Genomic DNA, 27,649 nt, shown 5'->3' with positions numbered 1-27,649 from the left:
TGTTTAGGGGACAGTGTACCCTAGGGTGATGGCCACCAGAAATTACATATGTAATTTCTTAGTCTCTCTTCTTCCTCTAATCCTTGTACCAAGGTTACAATAGAGATGAGAAGAGAGAATTAATTATCTATGCAGGTATTTATTTATAGATATTTTAATAAAACAACTACAACACACTTTGAATATTTAGAATGTATTCAATAGTACATCTACATGTGCATGAAGGTTCCAAATTCTCCTATTGATTGGAACCAAAGAATAAAGATGATGAATATCAAATCCCTAGTGTGAAAAGAAACAGGAACTTAGATGAAGAGTGGGCGTACTGTTTCTATTTCTACTAAAACTTCATGGCTCATTCTATCATCAGATTTCTCAGCTGCAAGGGATTTTAGGTAAAAGATATACTGGCTTTTAAATCAAAAGGAAATATTATACATAAGCAATGCCTATATATGTATATTCCTTCTCAACAGTATCATTAAGTTGGCGAGAAAGAGTTCATGTTATGTTATATTTATACTCGTTTCATTTTCCATAGTTTTGTGGCTTTTTTTTCCTTTTGCTACTAATAGCAAACATATAATTGAAGAAGTCAGTGTTTTATTTAATATTCTGTAAAACGGAACTCAATTTTTTTTCTAGGCATGGTCTATCTACTTTTTTATTTCAAATGGAATGCAAAAATAGCTATTGTAAGAATCTGGGCCAACAGATCTGTCTGGAAGAGAAATTTCCACACCCCCAGGACCACTGACTTTTTTCTTGAGCTACCACACTCTTGCGTTTTGCTTTTTTTTACTTTTCCGTTATCTTTGTTTTGCCTTCCCCTTTTCAACTCTTTCTCCTCCATTTTACCCCAAAGTAATGGGGAACATAGTCAAGGAAAATAGTTACGGAATCATTTAAATAAACTTTCATCTATATAGGTCCTTGGTTTTATGTTAGTTAGGGGCAAACTCGATGTGTTTTACACAACTTTCTCTAATATCTGGTAGGCTCCTTTTACACTGGTGTACAATAAATAATGTTAATTTGTGTTGTGGACATTGACCTAAAAAAATGGAAGAAGAAGTCGCTGGTGGGGAGGAAGATATGTTGTCACTGAGATCATTGTATGTAGTGCTGCAGCATGGTATTTATTTATTTTTAACCCAGTGAAGCTAAAAAAATAAAGAAAAGGGAATCAAATGTCCAGTTTATACATACTTTCTACTGTAATGCTTATAAGCATATAGATGACATACTAGAAAAAAGCAGGTGATGCCTCAACAACAGATTTTTCTAGTGGCAAGGGGATGCTTCTAATTTTATTATAATTTCTTATTTTATTATGAAGCTGTTTAACAAAATGTATGATTGATTGATGGCCGATGAGAGAAGGGGATGTGAGGCCTGTGTTAAGAAATGCACAAAAAGAAACCTTGAGAAACTGACACTCATGAGTTAAAAGCCAAGAGTGATGAAAAAGAAACTTATTTTACAACAGAAAAAAGCTGAAGAAGACGAACAACAACAACAGAAAAAACGAAAAAACAAACGGGGGTTGTGAAGATGATAAAACAGCACAGAAATGCCAAGACTGATTCAGCACTATTTGTGCATCACTTGAAAAAAGAATTAAATGAAAACTGATGATGTGTGTTAGGAGAGTTAAGACACTCAAATCAGAAGGAGAAGCAAGAATATGCGACATGGATAGAGAAGAGTTGGAGGATCAAGAGCTTTGGAAACAAATAGAGTTTCATTTATAAACCACTAAGCCAGTCTGACAGGTGAAGCAGGCTGAGGCACTTGAAAGATCTTACTCAATGGCTGGCATTGCTGAATGCCCAGCTGGGTCTGAATGAGAGTAGTTTTAAACAGGGACATTGTTCCAAGGAAGATTTTAGTTTCACATGCCTTCCAATACAGCCTTATAAATCCTGAACAGCGTCAATATTCACCAGCCACCTGCAATCAGCATTATTGTAGAATTTGCTAGATACAGCAAGTCCGTGACAGGGGATATATTAATTAGGATGGTTGGTCCTCCACTCAGGACTTCTGTGTATTGATGATATGCAAATCAGTTCAGTTCAGTCTCATCAACAGGATAAATTAAGTGCATCCTATCATGAGGATTATCTTGGAAAGAGTGAATGTCACTCTCAATAGGCCTCTGGCCTGGAGGTGCATAGTCAGCAGTCGCTGAGTTAGGGAGAATGAAAAACAGACAAAAAAGTATTTCATCATTATTGACTGGCTGGTTGCATTCTTCCCTAGATTGAACGCTTGGCTACTTATATTAAAAAATCTTTGCTTAGAAAAATTTTCTTCTTAAACATCTGTGCAGTCAGACAAGAAATTCAAAGGTAGCATTTTTGATTAAAAGACCCGATGAGCAAATAACAAGAGAAAACAATCCTACATTGTGACCTTTGTATTAAGAGTTAATATTTCATTGGGAAATGATGCCCACACAGGACAGATGTTTGTACTAGAGAGGATGAATTTGTGACTTCTTGATGGACTTTCTTAGGAACTTAGGTTAGTTAACAAAGAGCTAATGGCCTCAGAGAGATCACAAAATTGTATGACAAATGTGAGAAAAAGAAAAAATCTTTGGATAAGGATATACCTATGACTGACATTTTAAAGAAGCTATAAATCGTGGATGGAAATAGTTAAGGAAATACAGATATAATTCAATCTATAATGTATAGATATTTTTGGTCTGGGCATAGTGGCTAATGCCTATTATCCCAGCACTTTGGGAGACCGAAGTGGGAGGATCGCTTGAGCCCAGGAGTTCAAAACCAGCCTGGACAACATAGAGAGACCCTGTTTCTACAAAAATTTTTTTAAAAATTAGTTGGCATGGTAGTGTGTGCCTGTAGTCCCAGCTACTAGAGAGGCTCAGGTGAAAGGATTGCTTAAACCCAAAAGGTTGAGGCTACAGTAAGCCATAATCATGTCACTGCACTCCAGCCTGGGAGACAGAGCAAGTTCCTGTCTCAAAAAAATAAAAACAAAAAGAAATTTTCCATTGAGTTTGCAATTCCTCCTAATACATGTTATCCAGGCAGCTTAAAACACAATCAATGAAAAAGAGTTGTTAAAGTCTAGATTTAATAGCAAATTAAATGGTAAGAGTAATCTTGAAGCCTAATCAAAGTAAAGGAGCCAAGCGGTGAATCTGAGTTTAGTGCTTGAGCTCAGTGTTTATGGTGGCAGGAGTCAAGACCACTGGGGTGTTCACAGCAAGGGGCGGAGACACATCACAGGTGGCAGAAGGAATCTTGCCATCCTGTGCAGCTGTTAGAAACTCTAAACTGTGTTGAGTGAAAAAAGGCAGAAACAGGACAGTATGGGCATCTCTACAACATATTGCAATGAGGGCATGTGGGGGCAGGAGAATGGAAGTGGAGCTCAGAAATGAAAGGAAAAAAAGTTAAAATAACGTAAAGCATGAAAAAGGATTTGCATGATCTGATGATCATGAGCCAAAGAAGTGAGGATTATGAGAAGGTGAATTCTTTGCATCTGTGGTTCAAAACAACCACCACCATAACAGGTTATGAAATAAGAACCTGCACTGCCCCCAGCACCATCTATGGGGAAGGGACTATGAAATAGACATGAAGGCTATGGCTACCCCCGGCTTTTTTTTTTTTTTTTTTAACTCCACAGAGCTGTGCTAAAACACAGATTCTGGGCCTCACCTTTGTGTAATTCTACTCAGAAGTCTAGAGGTAAGCCATCAGTCCAATATGCATTCATTAGCATCCCAGGTGATGCTGGTGCCACTGGTTCATTAAACCCAGTTTGAAAAAACACTAGCATAAACAATTCAAAATAACTTGAGATAAATTATTTCCTCATCAGATGTAAAGGTATTTGCCTCTTGGACATACGAAACCAACAGGGGTTCCAAAAATGAGGTACAGGGGTCAAATTATATGTGAATATGAATTTGCACTGAGAACAAAGCATACTGAATTATATCAATGTCTTCTACACTTACAGATATTACAAATTGAATTGTATTGTTTGAAGCAACAGAATTTCCCTTCATTTTTCTATTCATTTTCCCTTTCGTATTATCCCTTTTTCATTAGCTGCGATCAGTAATAACAGGTAAAAATCTAGAAAAAAATGCTCTAATCAAGGATATTTTAAGATTAACTGACCTTCATTTCACATTGACTGTTGAGAGACAAATGAAAGTACAAAGAAGATTCCAAGATGGTATTTATAACATATGCTTTAAATAAGATCTACAAATATTGCTTAAAGTTAGAAAGTTCCCTTCAGCATTCTTGCCATATTTTTATCACCTAGTACATGCAAGTTTTGCACTTGATGTTTGTGAACTGGTAATCATAGAAAAAAAAGCTTATTTTTTCAACTGCAAAGCAAACTATAAAGTGAATAATACACCTGTCTGTTTCAGATGAAAGTACATTACTTCAGCTTCCACAGTGTTTTATCTTGGTTGAGACCAAAACCTCTATGAGGAATTTGGGAACAGCACAGCCAGCGCCCACAAGGGGCTATGTTAATATCATCTTGGTCTTCAGAGCTTGGAACTGGATTCCAGAGCTTGGAAATTCCAGCCACACTGTTGTTTTAGTCTGAGAGAGGCCAAGGATTTCACTATGAGCTAGAGAAGTATAGCGCTGTGGGTTGGGGAGCTGGTGGCAATGCAGGTGTCCTTAATCTTGAACTAGATTCATATGGCCTCTGAAGGAGGGTTGTTTTTGTGGATCTCTATAGATAACAATGAAAATCTTTTACAAGGTACTTACTAAAGACAGGGCATTTTTTGAACATCGATTTGTATAGGTTGGTGCAAAAGTAATTGCATTTTTTTGCCGTTCCTTTTAATGACAAAAACCACAATTACTTTTGCACCAGCCATTAACTTGTTTAATCCTCATAGCAATTCTGTGAGGTGGTTACTTTCATTATACCCATGTTATAGATGATCAGACTAGGACACAGGAAGACTAAACCACTGGATATGAATTCAGGTCATATGCTTTTATACTACAGGTATGCTTTTAAAACTCCATTCTACTACTCTCTACTCTCCTATATTCTATATATAATCAAAACTGATTCTATAGCAGAGAGAAGGCTAAGGACCTGGCAGGAGTTAAGGTCTGGCATCTCAGTCCTCTAGCTGAAAATTTCAACAGCACATTCACATAAGTAGTGTGAATAATCAGGTACCCAGGAAGCAATGGAATATCCAAAAACAGTTTTGGCAATGTATTTCTTAGTCTTTTAATATCCTGAGATGTGTGGATAACTAACATTAATGATTCAATCTTTCAAAAATGAAATATGACCCCCAATTTTTAAAAACTGCTTTATATTCTAAGGCTAGTTGAGGAGTCAAGAAAGAGAAAACTTTCTGTTTTGGTATTTGAGCTGGTGTGCAATCACCGCTGGGCTTTTGAGGCATTGGTTTCCGTTTTTCTGGTGCTTCACTGGGATGCTGTTTGCATTCGCTTTTTTCTTTTTTCTTTTTTTTTTTTTGACAGAATCTCACTCTGTCACCCAGGCTGGAGTGTGGTGGTGCAATCTTGGCTCACTGCAACCTCCGCCTCCTGGGTTCAAGTGACTCTCCTGCCTCAGCCTCCCGAGTAGCTGGGACTACAGGTGCACATCACCACACCTGGCTAATTTTTGTATTTTTAGTAGAGAGGGGGTTTCACCATGTTGGACAGGCTGGTTTCGAACTCCTGACTTCAAGTGATCCACCCTCCTCCGCCTCCCAAAGTGCTGGGATTACAGACGTGAGTCAGCATGCCTGACCTGCATTAGCTTTTTTTTTTCAAGCTGGAGACACCCCCAGTGTGTGTAGCTACCTTTGTGACTCATATGCTCCAGTGAAAGGGGAAAATGATATCTTACCCTCTTAAATTACAAGATGCCCAGAGGAAATAAATAAATTAGTAATATTGTAGTGCCTTGGGCATTATGATAAATCCCAAAGTATAATATCCAGAATCACATATGTGTTCATGTTTGCTTTAGCGTTAAAGCACACTTTCTTAAAAATATTCTAGTCACTGAGCAAAATTATTTTATATTTATTTTCATTTTGAGGAATGAGTTTCAGCAGCGTTAATTTGGGGAACATCGATATATCTTTCATGACCCTTAAGTATAAGGAATTCCTTAATTTTCCCAAATTTATACCTTCACTATATCTTGTAATAGTAATTATCAAACAAAATGACATTTCCTTGTTTATATAATGGTCTGTAGTACCAGAGTTAGCTACTTGCGGAGAACTAGATCATTATATTTTTGGATCCTTCACAACTACAAGAGTCCCTGGCCATGCTGAGTGCTTCATCAATGTGCCTTACATTGAGTTGGTGGTCCTGGGTAATACAGAGAGCTGTAAAAGCTTTAAAAATATTGCACCTCAAAAGAAGAAAGTTAAAGAAACCAATAACAAAATAAAGTTAGACAATATAGTTTGAAGACTGAGTAATTCATTTGTTGATTGGACTGTTTAAAAATTTTCAAACATTGATAAGAAGTAATCATATTTTCTTAACGTGTCCATTTATGTGTCTGTAAGTAATAAAAATGAGAGCTAATATTTGATGTGTGTTTATAATTTGCCTACACTATATTAAGCACTTTACACATAATAATCAGACCTTATGAGGAAGGTCCTCTTATTACCTCCATTTTATAGGTGAGCAGCTCGAGACTCAGAGAGATTAAATAACTTCTCCAAGGACAAACTGCTAGAAACTAAAGAACCTTCATGAATCAGACAATCTGGCCCCAGCTTCTCCATGAGCCTAAATTTTTCTACATATGTATTGGATTCTTTATCAGAATGGCCTGTTCTGTTCAGTATTGAAAAGTGAGGAATTCTTGAAAAAGCTGGAATAAAGCCCTACCAAACCCAATCACCTTCTTTGCCAAGTTCAGATGCCAACACACACACAGGCATTTGACATTCTTTCACCTGAATTTGACACAAAACCAAAAATATAAGAATAAAAGACATTCCAGCATAGATCATACAATCACGTCTTTGTTCTTCCCTATTTTTAGCCTAGCTTCTAATGAAAAGAGGACGTGTAAAATCACTGAGTCTCTGTGTGTGTTCTCCTTCCTCCATCCTCATGCCTGCTTTTGCCACCACAGTCAGAAGAAATAGTCCAGGTGAAGATATAAAGAAAATAATTATTGTTTTCTGGTCATCTGGGCTGTTTTGCTTTCCTTCCTTGCTATTAATGAGATGCTAAGCATCATCTATTTACTCATCTCTGTCCTCTGTCCAATTTATCATAATCTGTGGTCACATAGGGGCAAGTTATTTTTAAGAGTTTTAATTTGAGAGTATAAAGTGATACGGCACAAGCAAGAAAGCCTTGAAATTAAACCAAATCATATTTATAGTATGTATTAAAAATGAAATTATAGTCAAATAGGTATGCTTCTTACTTGTAATAGAATCACAGAAAGCAAAACCCACAACAATCCATTTGCCCACAAGAAATCTAAAGATAGCCTGAACAACACAGCAAGACCTCGTCTCTTCAAAAAATATAAACATTGGCAAAGTGCAGTGCCTCATGTTTGTAATGCCTGCACTTTGGGAGCCTGAGGGGTGGGGGATTGCTTGAGCTCAGGAGGTCAAGCCTGCAGAGGGCCATGAGCACACCACTGCACTCCACCCTGGGCGACAGAATGACGCCCTATCTCAAAAAAAAAAAAGAATCTCAAAGTTGTCACCACACCAGTTCCTTAAATGTGACATAGGTACTGCATCCACTGGGAAAATAAAAGAAGTTATATGTTTGCAATTTTAAAAAATCTTATATCCCCTAAATTACCCTGTTCTTTCAGACCTACTAAATAAATGTAAGAAAAGTAAAAACACAAGAAATCACAAGTTTATGTTTTATCATTCTTCATATAAATGTTTCATTTTTTGAAAAGATTTCAATGCATCACAAAATAAAATATGCTTTCCTATCTAAAGTATTAAATAACAAAGCAGCACAGGGAACAGGTGAGAATGCAATCCACAGGCTTTCATCTGTTCTGTTTAGTCTCAGAGTCATAAGACAAGGACTCATGTTGTATCTAACCAAGCTAGCTTATTTATTTCCTTCACCCTCACATATATCCTACCTCCTACTTATTCCCTGCACACAGACTCATATTGGTGCTCCTATGTGGCATTGTTCCAAGTAAGCTGAATGCTTGTTTCACAGCACTAATCATAGTCATGATAATATAGCATTTTATATTTCACCAAGTACTCTCAAAGCAATTACTTCATTTTGTCCTAGAAGCAATGACACCCCAGTCTTGGTTTATAAATGCCATTTACCACTATAAGGAACAAGAAGTCCTTGAAAAAAAAAATGTGGCTGACTCCAGGACTGGGACAGGGAAAATACAAGAGTCTCTGGACATCTTGTTGCACCAGAAAGCAGAGAAGTGTTGAAGGACTGACTAATGAGACTTGATGAAAGGACACCACTACTGTCTCGGTGGGGCTCCCAGTGGCCAAATTTGGCTTTTCTGTTTATTTTTTTGAGACAGAATCTTTCTCTATCGTCCAGGCTGGAGTGCAGTGGCATGATCTTGGCTCACTACAACCTCCGCCTCCTGAGTTTAATCGATTCTCCTGCCTCAGCCTCCTGAGTAGCTGGGATTACAGGCATGCTCCAACACACCCGGCTTTTTTTGTTTGTTTGTTTGTTTTGTATTTTTGGCAGAAATGGAGTTTCACCATGTTGGCCAGGCTGGTCTTGAACTCCTGACCTAAAGTGATCTGCCTGCCTCGGCCTCCCAAAGTGCTGAGATTACAGGTGTGAGCCACCACGCCCAGTGGAGTGGCCAAATTTGAAATAATTTGGGCATCAAATATAATAATGATGGTATTAGAGTATAAGACATTTACTGAAGGAAAATCCATGAGGCTGTAGAGATACTCTAACAGAGGGAGGAAGGAGAGGAGGGAGGGAGGGAAGGAGGCGTAGTGGGGAGAGAGAGGGAGAAGCTTTAGAAAAGGAGAGGAGTTGGGGGGAAAAGTCTTCTTTAAAGAAGAATGCCAGTTAGTAAGGGCAGAAAGAACGATAAACTTTAAAAACAAAAAATCACCATTTCATCCTCCAATATAGTAACAGACTCAGGTAAGAATCACTGATGTATGCTGAAACTGCTGGGTGAAAGAGTGTGGGGAAACAGGATATTCCCATGGCCTTGAAGTGTCCCCTACAGATTCCTTCTTCATTACAGAGGCAGAGAGGTACTTTTAACAAGTAAATTGATAAAAAGTGTCCAATATCATCTATTTGTTTATTTCCCCAAAAAATATATACTCTGAACCTAATCATTGGTAAGCAAATAAGAACTTCCACGATGGGAGACAGTCTTCAAGACAACTGGCCTGGTATTTCCAGAAACATTAATGTCACAAAATTTTTAAAAAGCAGGTACTGTTTACTAGATTAAAGAAGACTAAAGAAACATGGTAACCTTGCCTATTCTTGGATTATTATTATTATCATTATTAGAAAAAGAACATTTTGGGGACAAATGAAGGAATTTGAATACAGGTTACACACTAGATAATATTATTGATTAAGTGTTAAATTTCTTGGCTCTGGTAAGAGTATTGTGGTAATGAGAATGTCTGGGTCTTTAAAGATACAAGATGAAGTGTTTAGAGGTGAAGTGTCTTGCAAACAGGTCAGAAGAAAAATGAATGTGTGGCTGGGTGTGGTGGCTCACACCTGTAATCCCAGCACTTTGGGAGGCCGAGGCAGGCAGATCACCTGAGGTCAAGAGTTCAAGACCAGCCTGGCCAACATGGCGAAACCCTGTCTCTACTAAAACTACAAAAATTAGCCGGTGGCACCACCGGCTAATTAGCTTGGTGGCATGTGCCTGCAATCCCAACTACTTGGGAGGCTGAGGCAGGAGAATTGCTTGAACCCAGGAGGTGGATGTTGCAGTGAGCCAAGATCATGCCACTGCACTCCAGCATGGGTGACAGAGCAAGACCTACCTCAAAAAAATAAAGAAAGAAAATAAGAATATGTGTGTGTTTATGTAGATATTACATATGCTATATACATATATATCCTCCTGAAGAGATGAGAGAGATAACATTGTCATCATGTTAACAATTAGTGAATCTAGTGAAGTACACATAGATATTCATTGTACTATTCTTTCAATTGTTCTGTAGCTTTAAAATTATTCAAAATTAAAAGTTTGGAGAAGAAAATATTGTGTGTGTTCCAAATAGCTCATGACATAGTGGTGGAGAAAGGCACATAAAACTGTTTAGAGTTCAATGTGCTCAGCTCTGCGATGAGTTTTTTATAAGGCACTATGAGAGTACAGAGGAGGATGAGCCGAATTCTAACTCCCTCAGTGCACATCCTGTGCTTTTTCCACTCCCACACTGCTCATGGACTTGAGCCATTAAAGGCTCTCTCATCTTTCCTCCCTACATCACTTCAACCTGTTACCTTTAGCTGCCTAGTAAAACAGGACCTAATCTAAGCTGAAGACAACCTGGCTCATTCTCACTCTTCAGAGCCCCTGAGATCCAGGGCCATTTCAGGATGCCAAGGACTCAGACTCATTTTACAGACTATTCTGGTACTTGTAAACCCAGTTGGAAGAATGCCTTGATGAGTCTTCCAGTGATGCCTGATGCTGGAGTTGGATAGTGGCTCTACTGGACAAGAGCCTCCACACAATTCACTCTGGTGTGAATGTGCGTGCTTACACTCCATAACCAAGTTGGAATGTAGCAGCTTAAACAGGGGAAAAAACACATATTTTTTTTTCTGCTATCTACCTCCATACCATTCTTGAAGAACTGGACGGGAGTCTTCTTTTCTTACCAGACAGGTAACAGAGACAACAATTTGTCATGAGACTCACATACTGGACTAAAGTTTAGTCTTCTCAGTGCAGCCAAAATGCTCACATTATGTGAGAGAACAAGATGGTGCCACAAGTCTGTTGTCTGGTCTCAGAATTAGAAACCATAAGTCAAAGATTCAGATGAACCTGAATAGTATTTTATTCAGTGTATTTTGAATTAACAGTGAATGTGAGATCACAGATTTTCCAGAGCCTACTGAGTATTACTTAACTATGTTAAATTATTTTAAATAGTTCAAAAGAAAGGACAGTATCTTCTGTTAACATAGAGATTCAAAATATATTTCCTTATCTGGTAGATGTCAACTTCATTGACCCAAATAATGTATAATTATAATAATATGTATTTAATATATAACACCTAACTCTGTATTTCCATTAGGAGAATGATAAGCATTATACTTGTTATATAACAAAATATATATATATAACAAAATATATATATTTTGTTTTGTTTTGCATTGCTTAATAATTAAAAAAGAATCTCAGCAGTAAAGACATAATTTTATATATGTAGTTTAAATTTTTTTACAAAGTAGGTTAGAACATTTTTGGGTTTAATATGCCATCGTCAGCTACAATAGTTTTATGTCAGATTATCTCTAGTTAAGATTTTTTTTTTTTTTTTAATAGGCCAGATTATGTTGCCAGTATGTGTGTGTGTATGCAAGGGTGGAGGTGTTTCAGGTTGAAATCTGGCACCCATGTTTGGGCCTCACGTTTCTCTCTAAGCAGTAGAGGGCAGAGTTGTAGCATTTACTATGTGCCAGACACTGCCAAGAACTTTACAAGGTTCACGTAATACTTACAGATTTAGGATGCAGATCCTAGTATTGTCTCCATTTCAGAGATAATGAAACTGAGGTACAGAAAATGAAATAACTTGTCTAAGGCAACAGAGCTAATAAATGGTAGAACCACAAATCTTCAAAAGAAAGAGGGCCTGGGGCTGGATGCAGTGGCTCGCACCTACAATCCCTGCACTTTGGGAGGCCAAAGCAGGAGGATCGCTTGAGTTAAGGAGTTCAATACTAGCTTGGACAACGTGGCAAGACCCTGTCTCTACAAGAAACATTTAAAAAATTAGCTGGGCATGGTGGTATGTGCCTATAGTCCCAGCTACTTGGGAGGCTGAGGTAGGAGGATCACTTGAGCCCAGGAGTTGGAGGCTGCAGTAAACTATGATGGTGCACTGCACTCCAGCCTAGGCAACAGAGCAAGAGCCTGCCTCTAAAAAAAAAGAAAAAGAAAGAATGCCTGAAAATGATTTTCTCTTTTCAATTTCTTTTCAAGCAGAAAATCCAGCTTTTCCAGAACTAATACCATTAAAAGGATAGTCAGAACACAACCACTAGGCTGTCTTTCTGGATGCTAGGCCAGTTACAAACTGCAGATGCTGAGAATGTGACTAGATTTTGTAATTCATCCTTGAAGGATGGGAGTAGAATATTGGCATTCTCCAGTTTATAAAGACAAATATTAAATATTGCTTGGTTTTCCTGGCTAGACTTGTGATATGTTTGAATGATACTACAAATCCGAGCTGAAAGTGCTTTTTTGGTACCTCTATGCCTGGCACAATCCAACAATTTAACAAATGCTGAATGGACAAATAAAAGAAATAAACTTGAGTTGTGAAGTAAAGAAATAAAGCTGAATTTCTATTTTGACTCCTTCATATTGAAAATGTATAGATAAGCCCCTTTATTACTAAAAAACTAGAACTTTGCTTGCGGTTCTGTACGTTCTCAATGCTAATTTACCTTACCTCCAGTCCAGTCATAAGCCTCAATAAACAGTCCCATCCGGGTCTTTCCTTCTTCCCAGAATTCTCCATGACACAACATTGCCCAACTCTTGGCCTCCATTAAAACAGCTTCCCCTACAGCAGATTCCACCGGGAATGTGGAAAATTTTTAAAAATAACTGAACTGAGTGAATATTTGCTGCCATCTTAGCTTTCTCGGAATACATGCATTTTTTAAGTGTAATAAATCCTTGTTTAGCAGATAAATTCTACCAAATAAACCCCCATAGTTGAATTCTAGGCGGTAAATAGAAGCAAACATACAAAACAAACAAATAAACCAAAAAACAGACCTAGGATTATAAAATGAAGGATAGGATTATGACGGGCACTGGGCACCCTTTTGCTATATTCTGTATGAATCATCTGTTATTTTCTAGACATGAAGTTAGAAGCCCCAAGAACCAGGATTTATGATTATATTTGCCCATTCGATGCCTCCCCTAAAATTCTGACACTTTAAATCCCTTCTGAAACAAGGTAGAAAGTAAATTTTATATATATATAAATAATATATATATTTATATATGATAGATACATAAAATGTGTATATATTATATATAATGCATATATAAATTATATATATAATATTTATCAGATAGTTATTGTGTATTTAAATTCTGTAGTAACAGTTTACCTGCTACCGAAATGAATCTAAAATTTTAGTCCCAAAACAAGCTTTTATTTTATTTTTTAATTTTAACTCCTAGGCTGGAGTGCAGTGCAACAACTGAGTCACAGCTCACTGCAGCCTCAACATCCCAGCCTCTATCAATCCTCTCACCTTAGCCACCTGAGTAGCTTTGTATCTTTTGTAGAGACAACGGTTCACCACGTTGTCCAGGCTGGTCTTAAACTCCTATGCTCAAACAATTTGTCAGCCTCTGCCTCCCTAAATACTAGGATTACAGGCATGAGCCACTGCACCCGACCCCAAACCAAGCTCTTAGACTTTCATTCTCCAGTCTGCATTCTTCACAGCAGCCTACTGTGGCAGCATCCATCTTAACTCACAATGGTACCATGCTTACATCTGTCTGAATCCCACACCCTCAGGTAGAAGAGAGTGGAGAAGACCAGTCCTAGAATATAGGACGCTGTGGCCAGAGTTGTGGGCTAAATTTGGAGCAGACAGAATCAACAGGGGATTTCTTCTGGAGACCACCTAGCTGCCAAGGGTTACAGGCTGAGCCAAGCCAGGATCTGGTGGGGAGAGTTTAGGTTCAAATACCCAAAAGATTGAATTTCAATGCTTTATTAAAAAACAGAAACAAGTTTTAAGATGAGAGTCAAAGAGATAAAAGGTCATCTCCTGAGATAGAACTGTATATTTCTGTCATGCCTTCATTCTCAGTAGTTTACACTGTGAAACAGGTACTTGAACACACCCATTGGATCCCTGGTCCATGGTGTATATGCTGGACCCAGCTCCCACCCACTCGCGAGTCAGTTGTGAGCTTCTTTTCTCAACTCTGTGGTCAGTGACATCATGAGGACAGCCTGAAACTGGCCACAGGAGTAGTATTTACATACAGAAATCCGCTAACTCTACAAATTATGGCATTTTACATCTTTCCCCACTCCCCTTGACAGCCACTTTACCGGCATACCACTAACAATCAAGAAATTAGAGATGCTTCTTCTTTTCAATGTAATACATTTATTTAGGCAATGATAACATTCTCAAATACGTCACTTAGGGATGAGGACAAATTAAATAAGTGTAGAAGGGATAGCCCAAAAATAAGATAAACAGAGGCATAAAAATAGTTTTAATTACTTGAAATCACTTTTTGGACTTCAACTGAGAAGTTATGCCAATAACTACTATCATTTATTAAGTCTAGCACTACTATTAATTGGTGCTATTAATAACAGCAACAATAATCAGAGCAGTCATTTACATAAGGAAATCAATGTATTGTTTACCAAGCACCTTCCTGTATGTTATCTTACATGTTCTTGTAAAGGTGTTGAGCCCAGGAATTTTTAAATTTCCATACATACATTCATAAACACAAGCATCTGGTTTATGAACCAGGCAACACGAGGATCTCTTTTAATGACGTACGGTACAGGGCTCTTCTCACTGTACCATACTGCCTCTTAAAAATACATTCTTTTTAGGCTGGGCGCGGTGGCTCACACCTGTAATCCCAGCACTTTGGGAGGCAGAGGCTGGTGGACCATGAGGTCAAGAGATCAAGACCATCCTGGCCAACATGGTGAAACCCCATCTCTACTAAATATACAAAAAATTAGCCGGGCGTGGTGGCGGGTGCCTGTAGTCCCAGCTACTTGGGAGGCTGAGGCAGGAGAATGGCATGAACCCAGGAGGCAGAGCTTGCAGTGAGCCGAGATTGCACCACTGCACTCCAGCCTGGGCGACAGAGCGAGACTCCATCTCAAAAAAAAAAAAAAGACTGTTCTTTTTAATGTTTTAACTCTGTTTTGTGACAGTGCAGTGCTGTCAAACAGTGTTTGTTATAGTCTTAATATTTTTCCCAGCTAAATTAATTTCAATTTTAATTGATTTTCAAAATAAGTATTTTTCTTTTTTCTTTTCTTTTTGAGACAGAGTCATGCTCTGTTGCCCAAGCTGGAGTGCAGTGGCGCGATCTTGGCTCAGCCCAACCACTGCCTCCCGGGATCAAGCGATTCTCCTGCCTCGGCCTCCCAAGTAGCTGGGACTACAGGTGCGTGCCACAACGCCCGGCTAATTTTTGTATTTTTAGTAGAGATGGGGTTTCACTATGTTGGCCAGGCTGGTCTCGAACTCCTGACCTCGTGATCCACCCGCCTTGGCCTCCCAAAGTGCTGGGATTACAGGTATGAGTCACTCCACCCAGCCAGTAAGTATTTTTCAAAATAAGTCTTAGGCACACACATAATAGGACTTTTAAAAGAAGAGACTATATGGGAGATGATGGCAGTAACACACAAATGCAAAAAGGGTGACAGATTGAATTGCTTATTTCATTCTAAGCCCTGATGTTATTAAAAGCATAAATTCAATATTATTTAAATATATTATATTCCTGGCACTGTGCTAAATGTCTGTAAACCCCAATGTTTAAAAATAGAAGCAGATGGATGAATGCAGAAAGTCATTACATGTAAAAGTTCCAAATGTCCTGTAAGACATTTTTGTTCATAACAGGTTAGGGTTGACAACTTTACAGTAAATAACAACAACAAAAAAAAGTTTAAAAGGCTAAGTCTTTCCATAATTAATTCTTATTTTATTATATATATTTTTGTTTATAGATGTTCTTATCCACATTTTACAGTATAGAAAGAAATTAGAATATTTGATGTCAATAAACACTTATGCAACCTTTTTGCTTCGATAGAAACTTCACGCCCCATGATTCCAAAACAGAAATAATTTATTACATCAAAAAGTGTATTTATGCACTTTGAGCCATTTAATCTTACTAGCAGTATGGTATATTGAGTCGGGCATGGCTTTGGGATGAGTCTTCAGTTTAAAATGGAGTTCTGTTATTTGCTAGCTGTAAAGTTGAAGTGAAGGTAAATAACCTGGACTTCAGTAAGTCCCTACTTCACAAGATCATTATGTGGAATAAACAATTTGATGTGTACAAAGTAACAGCATATCACACGCAGTCTCAATAGTTAGTCCCTTTTCTTTCTTAATTGGCCACACTATACTCTGGTTTCCCCAGAAAGGAAACCATTTATGACTTCCACAGAGAGAACATTTCGGTGCATGCAAACTTGCTCAAATCACAAAAACTTTTTCTACCAGATTGCTAATCTTTAAAATGAAAATTCTTACTTAAACTGAAAAACCAAATCCTGAAAATAAATAGCATTATGCAGCTTGCCTACGTTAATTCTGCATATAAAGGAAGTTATCAAAATGTCCTCTAAAACAGAACTGAGCTCTTTGGGCTCTATGCAAGGACAAGTACATACAAAATGAAATCACTTTTTAAAAATTATGAAATGTATCGTATCAAGTGAATGCAATGAGCTTTCTAGGGTGAAAGTGCACTATGAAATAATGTTTCATGTATGCTACCTTTAAAAGGAATTAAATGGAAATTGATAGATGAAGGTAGTAAAAAGTAACTGATGAAAATAAAAAGTGAGGAAGAAGTGTGCCATCAAGACCACACTTTTTCTTACTGGGATGATGCTTTCTGACAGATACCATATGCAATCTATTTCTGTCTAACAATAGCTAAACCCTTCAGTTTTGTAGGCTTAAATATAGCATTAATAAAAAAGGATAAGTTGTATGTTTTCTACCTAGCCCTATAACTTTGTACCCAATCCAATATTTTCTTCCTATGCCAACACAATTAATGGCATGGTAATATGGAATCCTTTACAGATGGCATTTGAGATCTGACAGCATTGGCATCATTTTTCTTCCTCTTATTAGATTTTGCTTTGAACAAAAATGAAATTGGGATGATATGAGAAGGCATCAGGGTGACCTCCTCAATGTGACTAGGAGAACCTACCTATATTAAAATCCCCAGTGCAAGTTATACACACGATTTAATATTTCTATTTTGGAGAAACTGAGATCTGACCAAACTTTGAGAAGTTTTAATTACTTAATTATATTAAATCAAATGAAAGTACATTATGAGAACTGTGACAAGTAGGAAGTGTTTCTAGAAATATTTAATCCATGACAAAACCATTATATTACTGGGACTTCTGAATATTGCAACTGTTTCAGCCTTTTGTTAACTACAAGAACTAATCTTGATTATTTATTAATCATCTAAAAATGATCTCTTGCAACATTTTTTAAACATTCAGCTATATCTGGCTTGCCCTGGCTTAGAAATTAAGAAATACTATCCAGGAGGTTGTTTCATATTCATTATCAATATTTCAGAAAAAATATTTCAGGTTTAGAGTAAATATCAAGTGTAGGAATTAGAGTTCAATTTTGTGAAAGAATATGCAATAAAGTCCTATTTCTTTGAGTCTTTTAATTAGCTTTCAAACTAGACCTAATAACATATTTTAAATACAGAACTCATGACTCCTTACTGCTAAAATTTAGAGTAAACATTATACTACTTTATAAAGCTACGTATACTTTATTTCTATAATCATAAGTATATAGATTCACTGCATATTCATTTTTCCATAAGATATATGTTGTGAACAGCTTCAATGTTTTGAGTATAGTTTGATGGTCCCAGAGGAGAGACCAGGATGTTGTTTTTAAATATGACATTTTATTAAGTGTCTTATACCAAGAGAAATCACATCATAAATGTTTCTAATGTAAAATGCAAGGTTGACTAATTCACCACTATAGCTTCCCCCGGGATTGACAATAAGGAATTAACAAAATGTTTGCTTCCTTTCTCTAAACTATTAAAAATGCCTTTAAAAATTCTGAAATAATCTACAAACTATATTGTCACTTTGCCTTAAAATAAATCAGTACCTTTTCCATCATTTGAAGCAGCATAAAATCAAAAGTTGTTCACCACCAACTGTAAAGATGAGTAAACTTATAGTTCCCAGAGGGTCAGAAAGAGAAGCTAAGTATACTAGAGCTAGTTTTAAAGTGTTTAACAAGGCAGAAACCAGAACGGATGTGCCACAAACCAATATCCATTACTGCAAAGTGATTGCTAAATTTTCTTGTAAAATAGCTCTCAGCTGGCCTATTCAGTATAGTCCTGTTATAGCTAAAAAGAGTGTCCAACTTGTGATTGTTGCCATGAAAATAGCAGGCAACACACTATACAGTAGCTGCAGAGAAGAAAACAATATGCTTCAAGAAGTTTTCTGACATTTAAATCTATATCAGGCTCTGCAAAGGTTGAAGGAATAAACAAATATCTTTTACAAAGTATTTTTCCAGATATCTGGTATGCTGATTTATTAATTAATATACTTTGGATTTCTAATTATCCTTATAGGTAATTAAGATTGACTTTTGGGAATAATAACACAGTTCTAGAGAGGATTTCAATAAAACTTAATCGATTAATGGAGGGAGTACAGCTTGGTAGAGTGGGAGCCACCAGAGCCAGAAATGATCATCTTTTTCTCTTCAGTTTACTCTGAAGCCTTGCACAAGTCTGTTCTGGTGAAAGAACCTTGGTTTTCTCATTTGTGAAAGAGAGACATGGTAGACACTGTCCACTGTCTACTTCACAGCCATTTCCCTTGCCCAGTGATAGGTTTAGTGATAGCCAGCTCTGGCTAAGAAAATATTAGGGAAAAATCTTCTGGAGAGAGCCTTTCTTCCTAAATCAAAACAAAAATCCTCAGGAGAAAGCCTTTACCAATTATTTTTTCTTGCCTGGAATATAGATGTGACGGCTGAACGTGTAGCAGCTATCTTGTGACTATAGGGCAAAGAGCCTTATGATTGAAAAAAGTCAACATTCTAGAAACACAAAATATGTTAGGGCACTGTACTAGTTCATTCTTACACTGCTATAAAGAACTGCCTGAGACTGGGTAATTTAGAAAGGAAAGAGGTTTAATTGACTCACAGTTCTGCATGGCTGGGGTGGAAGGCAAAGGGGAAGCAAAGCACCTCTTCAACAAGGCAGCAGGAGGGAGAATGAACACAGGAGGAACTACCAAACGCTTACAAAACCATCAGATCTCATGAAAACTCATTCAGTATCACAAGAAGAGCATGGGAGAAACCACCCCATGATTCAATTACCTCCACCTGGTCTCTCCCATAACACATGGGGGTTGTGGGGATTATGGCTATTACAATTCAAGATGAGATTTTGGGTAGGGACACAGCCAAACCGTACCAGGCACTTAGTCTCTTATGGTACCATTGAACAATTGATTGTATTTCTGGCTAATATTTTTTTGACATTCTGTGTTTATGTCATTTCTATGACATCTGAAAATGATTCACAAGGTTATGTGTGGATCCAGCTAAGAGCATAAGCTCTGCTATTTGTTTAGCAAAGAAAATAATATTTAGAAAGAAGATAGAATATCTGGTGGGTATCAGGAATAGGACAAATAAACAAATCAAAGCCCTTCTAGGCAGGCTGTCATCTTAATTGTCCCTCTGAATGTAAGCTAATTGTGCCTAGATAAAAATATGAGGTTTGTGGAACTCCCCATTTTCCTCACCAAGTCAGAGTGATTTGTTTCCTCGTAGGACTGCCTTAGAAGTTTTTATTACAATCATGTACATTTGGTTAAGCTACTCAGGAAATATCTTCCTACTGATGTTTGGATCCTGAAGTCCAATTTACTGTGGAATGCTGAATAATTTACATGCCTAGATGAACTGAAGCAATCAGGACACTTTGTGTCCAGCTAATAAACAGCATTCAATTTATTTCTGGTGCTTTATCGAGAAAAGCACCATATAAAGCTTCACTGTTTGAATTAAAAAATGGGAAAAGGAGATGCCTTGTGTTATATTTATTTTCTTTCTTCCATTTAAAGACTGTTGCACAATCAATATCATTTTTGTAAAAAGACTGACTGTATTCTAGCATCAAAAATGTGAAAGAATTCCAGCCTTCAAGCACATTCATGAGTTCTATGCAATGGAACCACATTTAATAAACATCATAATAATAGTGGAAATAAGGCAAAAATTAACCCTTATTTTAACTTAGCTGTGCTAAGTGTTTTACATGGATTTCTCATTTAATCCTTACTACATTACAGCCACTATGAGGTCAGTGGTTTTATTTTCCCCATTTGAGACAGGGAACGAAGGCACAGAGAGGTTAAGTAACATGTTCAAAGATACACCACAAATAAGTAGTAGGGCAGGAATCTGAACCTGTGATGTGACTCCAGAACCTTCAATATTAATATTCATCAATACAGCATTTTTATTAGCAATGTCACTTTTTTCTTTGTTAGATCTTTCAAGCTTTAAAATCTGCTGGTATTTTACGTTTTGCTGTAACTTAAATGTCTGATTATTTGGCGCTCATTTACCCTGAAGATTATGATGACTACAAAATTGCAACTTGCGAGGAACTTAAAAACTAAGTGGAAGGAGGTGGCCTGGGGACTTTTATTTGGCAAAGCAAACACATTAAAAAAAAAAAAGAATTCAAGTGAATGTTCTGTAGGTCTTTTTGTGGGGGGTAGTGGCTCTGTGTGAAGGATGTCTGAGAAGTAGCATGTCAAAGCCCCTCAGGCTATAGCACAGAGGCCAGCCTCTCCTCAAGGGGCATGCTTCCAGGAGCATATCTCTTCACACGTTCCCTGCAAGAGCCAACAAGAGTATTTTAGGGGATGCATCAATGCCAGTTTATGGTATCTATAATAAAAATAAAATTTAGGATATATATATAAATTGAAGCAATTTTTCCCAGTTGGACAGGTAAAGTGAGAATTCTATTTTCTTCCAAATATGTATCAAATTAATTTTTTAAAATTTCTTCTATTTATTGGTTCATTGGAAAGTATGATAAAGTGTGCTCCATGCTTAAACCATTTTCCTAGCCACTGGCTATTAAAATCTGTAATTTCATATTTTTGTTGATCTTGTTTTACTCAAAGACAAGACCAGTGGAAAATAAAAGAGAAATAGTTACAGTTATTTAATTCTTCTAAAATCTGGATTATTTGGAGAATAACCACATAGTTTTGAAAGCCATGCATATAGATTCTTTTTCTGACTTGTAACATAGTATGGCCTTTTGAGAATCAAACAAATTTTGTACTCCTTTACTCCTAAGGGAAAGTGACCAACTTTGAGCCTTTATAAGTCCCAGGATCTGTGCCTGAAACATCTCCTGTTGTCTCATCTACTTTCCATAGATATCGTTTTTGATATGCACTAGCTTATAGGTGAGGCAACTGGGACTCAAAGAGATGAAAAATCCTATAAGAAGTAAAGGGCAGACCCAATTAACATTTAGTTTAACTAACTCCACAGACACTGTACAGACACTGACTCCATAGACATTATCTCTATGACAATATTAATAATACATAACTACATAATCATTACATATTACATAACTACATAATCATTTGATTTGTTATATGTAGCATTAAGATGCACAAACATATAATTTGTGTCATTGCATATAAATATATATATATGTGTATATATGTCTGTACACAGTGGGGATCTACATGTATACAGTGATATACATACTTATGTATGTGTATATATAAAAACATCCACAACATTTAAAATATATGTGACCATAAATAACAAAAAGTTGCATGCATTTCTTTTTTTCTTTTTTCTTTTTCTTTTTTTTTTTTTTTTGAGATGGAGTGTCGCTGTGTTGCCCAGGCTGGAGTGCAGTGGCACGATCTCGGCTTACTGCAACCTCCACCTCCCGGGTTCACGCCATTCTCCTGCCTCAGCCTCCCGAGTAGCTGGGACTACAGGTGCCTGCCACCACGCCCGGCTAATTTTTTTTATTTTTTTAGTAGAGACGGGGTTTCACCGTGTTAACCAGGATGGTCTCAATCTCCTGACCTCATGTTCCGCCCGCCTCGGCCTCCCAAAGTGCTGGGATTACAGGCGTGAGCCACCGCGCCCGGCCAAAAAGTTGCATTTCTTAAATTTGTTAAATACCATCTGGTGTTGTATGTGAATTTAATTCAGTACTATTAACTTTCCTACATTCAATCCATAATTTATAGAGCATAACTGTGCAGATGTGATGTCACAAAAAGATCCTGAACTTCTTTTTTTAAAATAAGTAGTTAAAACTGTCAACAAAAAAATACTGCAGCAATTTTGTGCTAAAAACAAACAATAAGGTAGGTTTTATTTTGATTTGTTATCATCTTTTACTCTTGCAAGAGAAAAGCCAAATTAATTTATATGGAAATCAACTTTCAGGTTAATAAGACACTAGCCTTATGACTTGACTAATAATGTTACAATACTGTCATCTGCATCATTACCACAATATTGTTGCTACCAGGTCAACTAATTAATGTTTATTCAAAGCTCTGCACTATGAAAATAAAACAAAACAAGGTAGCATTAAAAAATAAAAATTATTGAATTTTACTAACACTTGTGTCTCTGGTTTAGAGACCCAATAGTGCAGGCTAGGTAGATTTACAAAAGTGGATTCTTTCCTACAGATGGATTTCATCTACATGAGGATACTATAGGGCAAAATCTATTAAAATCTTAAGCATAGACAGATGGTAAAGTGTAAATTAAGATTCAGCACATTACAGGAAACTCACAACTACCTTCAGTAAGTGGTAGAGCATAAATAACCTAATTTAAATGTGTAAAACAATCTGATCACTGCCAGATTTCCTCCCCCACCCACCAAAAAAAGAAAACTCTTACTATTATCCCATAGCTAAAATTCCCTAAAAAATTAACAGTATTTTTTTTTCCTAACAATCAAAAATAGTTTGAATTCCATTTTATCTGAATCTCTTCACACTGCTCATGTTCTGGTATATAGTTTAATGAACAGTGAAATGGCCAGAAGAAGAATATTCTGGTTTTACAAAGGCTGATGCAATCTAGACACTGGCTATTCAAGCCCAGAGTAATCAAGTACTTGCCATAATTGTATTTCAATGTGCACATAATATCTATTCCAACCTCCATAAAAATATTGATGGTTTACAATGCTGACTACTTACAGATATTTATATCACATTATTGGGTTAGCATATTTTGAAGAAATGGATGGGAAATTTAAGGTTGAGCAGTCCATGATTATTATTTTGCTCTTCTACTTTTACCAAATAATTCAATGACTTCTAAGGAAATAATAGCTAATATACATTAGTGTTTACTGAGTGCCCTATGTTACAGAAGAGGAGATGCGGCTTCATCGGTAAAATGACTTGCTCAAGGTTACATCCTTCTACGCTGGCCTAAGCAGCAAGTTGGAAAGTTACGAGAGCTACGATGAAATGAAACCAGCTCCAAGAGATCATACATAAAATAATAACAATCATTTTAAAGCCCTTAAGCTCATATAATAAAATTATATCATAGATAGATAGACCTCCCTTTCATAGTCAAAGTGAAGATTCCTTCCCCACTGCAAAAAGATTTCTTCCAATACCATTTTGTTATTCTTGTCATGTTTAAGATTCCTTCAATGTTGCTGGGATAGAGGACAAAAAACAAAAAACAAAACAAAACAAAAACTAAAAAGGTTGCTTTCTTCCCTGTTTTTTTGTTTTGTTTTGTTTTGTTTTTTGTTTGTTTTTTGTTTTTTTGAAACAGAGTCTCACTCTGTCGCCCAGGCTGGAGTGCAGTGGTGTGATCTCAGCTCACTGCAAGCTCCACCTCCCGGGTTCATGCCATTCTCCTGCCTCAGCCTCCCGAGTAGATAGGACTACAGGCGCCCACCACCATGTCTGGCTAATTTCGTTTTTGTATTTTTAGTACAGACAGGGTTTCATCGTGTTAGCCAAGATGGTCTCGATCTCCCGACCTCGTGATCCACTCACCTCAGCATCCCAAAGTGCTGGGATTACAGACGTGAGCCACCGTGCCAGGCCTGTTTTTTTCCTTTTTAAAAAAAGATACAAACATTTAGAATGAAAGCTTTTAGAGAGACAGACTTTATGGATTTATGACACAATTGTTTAAACAAGTACAAAATAAAACTTTATCTCACATTTTCATACAGTACTAAAGCAAAATTTCAATGCTGTTTTTTACAAAGAAGTACATTGAAAGAAAAACATATCATTCTAAACTGCCCTTAAATCTTTAAAATACATGCATGGTATCTAAAGAAACCTGACACAATCCTAAAATACAGAAACAGATACAAAATAGTTTTGAATGTTTTCTGAATGTTCTATTACCCAACATGTTGGTTTAAGACAGCAGTGATGAAGTAAAAGGAAGCATTGTATTCTAAGGAGATTTATGAATACTATACAGCAGTGCAAAATCAATATCTGAGTATGCCTCATTTTATTGCACTTTGCTTTACTGCACTTCATACATACCGCACTTTTCACAAATTGAAGATTTGTGGTAACTCATTGACCAAGTCCATCGGTGCCATTTTTCCAACAGCATGTGCTCACTTACTGTTTCTGTGTCACATTTCACCAATTCTCAAAGTATTTCAAACTTTTTCATTATTTTTATATCTGTTATGGTAATTTATGATCAGTGATCTTTGATGTTACTGTTGTAATTGTTTTGGGATGCCACAAACTGCACCCACATCAGACAACGAACTTAATGGCTAAATGTCATGTGTGTTCTGACTGCTCCACCGACTGGCCTTTCCCCTGTTTCTCTCTCTCTCTTCTTAGGTTTCCCTATTCCCTGAGACATAATAATATTTTAATTAAGCCAATTTATAACTCTACCATGACTTTTAAATGTTAAAGTGAAATAAAGAGTTACATATCTCTCACTTTAAATCAAAAACTAGGAATGACTAAGTTTAGTGAGGCAGGCATGTTAAAAACTGAAATAGGCCAACAGCTAGGCCTCTTCCACTAAACAGCCAAATTGTGAATGCAAATGAAAAGTTCTCAGAGGAAATTAAAAGTACTACTCCAGAAAACATACAAATGATAAGAAAGTTGAAAAGCCTTATTGTTGATATGGAAAAAGTTTCAGTGGTCTGGATAGAAGACCAAACTATCCACAACATTCCCTTAAGCCAAAGCCTAATCCAGAGAAAGACCCTAGCTCTTTTCAATTCTATGAAGCCTGAGAGAGGTAAAGAAGCTGCAGAAGAAAAGCTGGAAGCTAGCAGAGGTTGGTTCATGAGGTTTAAGGAAAGAAGCCATCTCCATAACATAAAAGTGAAAGGTGAAGCAGCAGGTGCTAGTGCAGAAGATGCCACAAGTTCTCTAGAAGATCTAGCTAAAATCTTTGATGAAGACAGCTACACTACACAACAGATTGTTAATGTAGATAAAACAATCTTTTTATTGGAAGAAGATCCTATCTAGGACTTTCATAGCTAGAGAGGAAAGTCAATGCCTAGCTTCACAGCTTCAAAGGACAGGCTGACTCTCCTGTTAGAGGCTAGTGCAGCGGTGACTTGATATTGAAGTCAGTGCTCATTTACCATTCCAAAAATCCTAGGGCCCTTAAGAATGATGCCAAATCTACTCTGTCTTTGCTCTGTAAATGGAACAACCTGGATGACGTAAATGGAAAGCCTGGATGATAGCCTATCTGTTTACAGTATTTACTCAATATTTTATGCCTACTGTTGAGACCCACTGCTCAGAAAAAAAGATTTCTTTTAAAAGGTTACTGCTCATTGACAAAGCACCTGGTCACCCAAAAGCTCTAATGGAGATGTACAAGGAGATTATGTTGGCTTTATGCCTGCTGATACAACATGCATTTTGCAGCCCACGGACCAAGGAGTAAATTTGATTTTCAAGTCTTATTTAAGAAATGCATTTCATAAGGCTGTAGCTGCCACAAATTGTGCATCCTCTGATGGATCTGGGCAAAGTAAATTGAAAACTTTCTGGAAAAATTTCACTAGCCTAGATGCCATTAAGAACATTTCTGATTCATGGTAGGAGGTCAAAATATTAACACTAACAGGAGTTTAAAAGAAGTATTAACTTAATTCCAACTCTCACAGATGACTTTGAGGGGTTCGAGACTTCAGTGAAGAATTAATATTCTGTAGATGTGGTGGAAATAGAAAAAGAACTAGCATTAAAAGTGAAGCCTGAAGATGTGACTGGATTGCTGTGATCTCATAAGAAAACCTTAACAAAAGAGTTGCGCCTTATGAATGAGCAAAAGAGTGGTTTCTTGAGATAAAATCTACTCCTGGTAAAGATGCTATGAACATTGTCAAGATGACAACAAAGGATTTAGAATATTACATAAACTAAGTTGATGAGCCAGAGGCAAGGTTTGAGTGGACTGACTCCAAATTTGACATTCTGTGGTTAAAATGCTATCAAACAATATTGCATGTTACAGAGATATCGTTCATGAAAGGAAGACACAACCAATGTGTTAAACTTCATTGTTATCTTATTTTTAAAAAACTGCCACAGTCACCCCAACCTTCAGAAACCACCACCCTGATCAGTCAGCAGTCATCAACATTGAAGCAAGACCCTTCATCAACAAGACTATGACTTGCAGAAAGCTTAAATGACCATTAGGGCCGGGCGCGGGTGGCTCATGCCTGTAATCCCAGCACTTTGGGAGGCCGAGGCAGATGGATCACATGAGGTTAGAAGTTCGAGACCAGACTGACCAACATGGTGAAACCCCATCTCTACAAAAATTAGCCAGGCATGATGGCAGGTGCCTGTAATCCCAGCTACTTGGGAGGCTGAGGCAGGAGAATTGCTTGAACCCGGGAGGCAGAAGCTGCAGTGAGCCGAGATCGTGCCATTGCACTCCAGCCTGGGTGACAGAATGACTCCGTCTCCCACAAAAAAAAAAAAAATAGTATTTTTAGCAATAAAGTATTTTTTGATTAAGGTATGTACTTTTTAGACATACTATTGCACACTCAATAGACCATAGTATAGTGTAAACATAACTATTGTATACACTGGAAAACACAAAATTCATGTGACCTGCTTTATCGTGGCAGCTAGAACTAAACCCGCAGTATCTCCAAGGTACGTCTGTATAATGCATACAGTAGACTGAGGATCTCAAGAGCAAATATATTTTGAAAATCCTCAATGCATTAGATTCTTTGGTGTATTTAGGACTATCACTTAACAACCCTATATATATTTAATTAATGACATGAACATAAAGATAAAGTGCTGTGATTTTCTTTTCTCTTTTTTTTTTTTTTTTTTTTTTGAGATGGAGTCTCGCTCGGTCACGCAGGCTGGAGTGCAATGGCACGATCTCAGCTCACTGCAACATCCGCCTCCCAGGTTCAAGTGATTCTTCCGCCTCAGCCTCCTGAGTGGCTGGGATTACAGACGCGTGCCACCACACTCGAATAATTTTTGTAT

At 37.2% G+C, this 27,649-nt stretch overlaps 1 protein-coding gene across 48 annotated transcripts in view; it reads right to left on the bottom strand.

Moving 5' to 3' along the window:
• MAP2 (microtubule associated protein 2) overlaps positions 1 to 27,649 on the bottom strand; it is a 308,002-nt gene that overhangs the window by 164,545 nt on the left and 115,808 nt on the right. For 8 of the 48 annotated variants that reach the window (XM_063647868.1, XM_054478052.2, XM_054478054.2 and 5 more), the window contains one exon: positions 24,164 to 24,224. The exons of the other annotated variants lie outside the window; for them this stretch is intronic. The gene's annotated coding sequence lies outside the window, so the exon portion shown is untranslated. The remainder of the gene's footprint in view (positions 1 to 24,163; positions 24,225 to 27,649) is intronic. 48 annotated transcript variants of the gene reach the window in all.

The sequence above is a fragment of the Pongo pygmaeus genome, chromosome 11 (genome assembly GCF_028885625.2).
Source record: "Pongo pygmaeus isolate AG05252 chromosome 11, NHGRI_mPonPyg2-v2.0_pri, whole genome shotgun sequence".
In the NCBI taxonomy this organism is placed as follows: domain Eukaryota; kingdom Metazoa; phylum Chordata; class Mammalia; order Primates; family Hominidae; genus Pongo; species Pongo pygmaeus.
Note: the sequence above shows the minus strand (reverse complement) of the source record. Positions and strands in the feature narration are given on the sequence as shown.